The sequence below is a fragment of the Medicago truncatula genome, chromosome 4 (genome assembly GCF_003473485.1).
Source record: "Medicago truncatula cultivar Jemalong A17 chromosome 4, MtrunA17r5.0-ANR, whole genome shotgun sequence".
Classification (NCBI taxonomy): Eukaryota; Viridiplantae; Streptophyta; class Magnoliopsida; order Fabales; family Fabaceae; genus Medicago; species Medicago truncatula.
Genome location: NC_053045.1, coordinates 2,684,570 through 2,688,677, shown reverse-complemented (window position 1 = coordinate 2,688,677; position 4,108 = coordinate 2,684,570).

Genomic DNA, 4,108 nt, shown 5'->3' with positions numbered 1-4,108 from the left:
TGAATAGATAAGGTGAGAGGGGATCACCCTGACAAAGGCCACGCCTTGGCACAATAGGACCCACCGTTGCTCCATTGACCAAGACCGAGTAGTCAACCGTTTCAACGTAAAGCGTAATCCAACTAACCCATTCGGAGGAGAAACCCATTTGAATCATGATATCTCGAAGGAAATCCCAATCTAATATATCATAAGCTTTACTAATATCTAGCTTAAGGACATCATTTCCATTCTTTCCTTTAGCCTTTGCCTTCTAGCTTATAGTGTACAATTTCAATGGCCACCATTTCATTATCCAAGATGGATCTTCCTGAGACAAAAATTGACTGATTAATACAAATACACTTATCGGGGACCTGTTTGAACCTATTAGCAAGCACCTTGACTACAATTTTATACACAACATTACAGAGAGCAATAGGCCGTCAATCCTTCATTGATGTTTGAGAATCACCTTTTGGTATAAGTGTAATATTAGTAGAATTGATATGTGGTAGGAAAGCACCACTTGCTATCTGATAGATATTTGGCAAGTGTACCAAAGTCAATCGAAGTAATAAATAATTCGTATCCACGAGGACTGTATTTAACTTCTACTGAGCAATTTCATTATTAAAAAGGATGTATTAAATTCAATGGTGCCCTAGGCAGTTGAGTTTATTCTTGTAACATAAACGGATTAAAAACAATAAAATATAGGTTTTTTGAAAATTAAAGAGGTATGGTTAAGACCTTCGAATCCTCTGAAGTTCTCTTATGGTAATTTGTACTCCTATTTCAAGCAATGATTATCTAGTTAAACGACAGATTAACAAAGTAATTTTATCCAATCTCTTGACCTAAAATTCTTCTCGGAAATAACAATCCATTAATCTCTTAAATGAATTCAAAACCATTGAAGGTTTTAACAGTCCGTTAATCCCTATATCATAACCTAATAATTGTCTATCTCTAGCTTAATTACTTAGGTTAAACATTCCACCTAGTTCAGAGTTAAAAGCCGGTGTTAGTGGTCAATCAAGTTCTAAGATCAGCCTGCAAACTTATCAAGCTAGGACTTGTAGTCAATAATAAACATACGAAAATCATTAAACACAAGATAATATGAATAAAAACTAGACTTTTATTGATATGAAAGGAATTCAACAAATTAGAGTTCCCATAAGATTACATTAGATTCATCTAAGTCTCAACCAATAGAGAAATTAGCTAAACATAGAAATACAAATAAATAGCATGGAAAATAAAATTAACCATGAAACCATGTTGTTCCTCATTTCTCCACTGCTTCGTGAGTTTTCTGTTGCCTTCAATTCCCTCGCGTTCCTGTTCCTTTTCCTGGCGTGGCACTGTTCTTTCTGCCAATATGTGATACCTCTTTTTGTCAGCAAGCATTCTTTTTTTCTCGGTCAACAAAGCATACATTGGGTGAAAAGTCCGGTTGATTTCTCAATTCTAGCACCCCTAGCCACATTTTCTTTAGATTCAACTTCTTGGCCAATCACATTAATCCATACCACCATTTTTTTTTGTTTTGTTCCCTTTACTAAGCATACTAATTTACCAATACTAGTAATAATACTTGACTCAATAAATAAAAAACTACAATTTATTCCAAACAACTCTAAATAAATACTAAACTAATAAAAATAGACTAAATACTTAATTAAAAATGACTCTAAAAATAGTGTATGACTGACTATCATCACTATCCATTGACAGTCTGCCTGATAAACTTCATGACCACAAGCGTCCCAAAAGTGTTGATAGAAATCTGGGTTAAAGCCATCCGACCTTGGACATTTATCTGCTTGCATGGAGAAAGCTGCCTGCTTGAACTCCTCTAAAGTGAAAGCCACAGTCAACATATCATTATCATCCTCGGTGATTGAAGATGGAACCAAGTTAATAACACTTGCACGAGAACTCCTGTGATTTTTGAAAAAGATGCATGAAATAATCGCAATATGCTTAAGACCTTCTTTAAATCGACATTCCAAACCATTCTCATCTTCAGGATGATCAATTCTATTCAACTTTCTTCTGGTGGTGTTATATCGCATGAAAAAACTTCGTATTAAGGTCCCCGTCACGGTACCAAAATATCTTAGCACGCTGCTTCCAAAATTTATCATCTTTGATTAACAATTTGTCCAACCTATGTTGTAATATGTTGAAATAATTCACATTAGAGACATCCACATGCGAACAAACAACTTCAAGCTTACGCTGAATCTTGAAGATATCTTGTCTAATGTTTTGGTTAACATTCATGCTCCATTATAAAGATCCACAACACATTATTTGAGTTTAGTCACAAAAGGACATTCACCATATCCCTGCCATCTTTGAGAAACAAAAGGTCCACACTCGGGTTTAATAAGCCATGCGTTCTCAAAACTAAAGTGACGTTGTCCACAACTAGGAGCGGGCTGCGGAGCACAATCTAACCAATGGGGGAATGATCCATCCATGTGAATATCAGCAAGTCCATCCATATGAAGGCATATCCATCCATATGAATATCGGCAAGTCCAACATCCAAAACAGCTTGCCGGAATCCTTGAATAAGCCAAGGTTGACGATCAAACCTTCGATTCTTTTCATCAGCTGATAAAATATCATTAAAATCTTCAATAATACACCAAGGAAGTTGGGAAAGATTGAATAATTGAAGAAGTAAATTCCAAAACTCTCTTCTCCTTCCTCCTTCTGGCATACCATAACATCAAGTTAGCCTCCATATTGCCCCTCAAAGAGTCATTAACCTCCATATCAATGTGATTTTGGGAGAAATTCGTAATAGTATAATTAAAATTCTTATTCCATAAACAAGCCAAACCACCTCCTCTACCAACACGGTCAACAGATAAACAGTAAAAAGCCAACATATATTTAAATTCTTCAATTTTATTAGACGTTGTTATTGTTTCAGGCGGAATTATTGCATCCGATTTATAGGTCCGGACTAGGTACTTTACATTGGAAATTGTGCTCGGGCTACCTAAACCCCGACAGTTCCACTATATAAGACTCATATGAATTAATTTTTAAATAAATGAATATGAAAATGACATTGAATGATTGGATGAGAGGTACATATCCAATCAAACTTCACGGATACCATTATGCTCACCTTGCTTTTTATTTTATTTTATTTTATTTTTATAAATTTTAATTTAAAATATAAATATAACATCTCAATATACTGATAATTATTAGAATTATACATTCTTTTTAAACCTACTTAAAATTGTCCATGTGAGCTTAGCTTGTCCATGCGAGCTTAGCTCAGTTGGTAATGACAACGCATGATATATGCAATGTTCGAGGTTCGAACCCCGGACACCACAAAAAAAAACGTACTTAAAATTTTTAAATTTATAAAGCCCAAAATGTATATTTTTTTACATAATCAATATTAACTTTCATATGAATTTATAAAATTTATCTTTTGATATAAATTTATATGAAATATATTCATTATAGATTTTAAGTTTATCAAGTAAAGATGTATGTATGAATTCATCGATAAATTTTTAGTGCTAAACTATTTTAAATTTCGATTAAGATTTATATTTACAGGTACTTCCACTTCTACTTCTGTTATTGTAGTGGTAAGAGTTTTATTTTGTAACATCAAGAGTGCATTTGATTCGTAAAATAAGAATTACTAGATTGAACAATACAAGATATAACGGTGCAGTACATGATAAGACAAAATCGTGCTCAAGAGATAATACTTTTTATGTTAGAAAAAAAAAATGGTATTTTGGTATTTTTGAGGTCTGAACTCGTGTACCATTACCGGTTTGTCTAATAGTCAAATGAGATTTAATGGTATTTCTAAAAACAATTTTATTTTCCTTCAAAAAAAAATTATTTTTTAATGTTAATACATTTTCAATGTCTATATAATGAATGACAGTCAAATGGGATTTAATGGTATTTCTAAAAATAAATTTATTTTATAATGTTCATACATTTTTAATGTCTATTTAATGAATGACAAGTTAGCCTAAATATTTACAAGAAATCAAATATAAGTTTAAATCTTATAAAATGGCCTTTGAAACAAATCAGTCTTATCTTTTGGGTGTTTTATGCA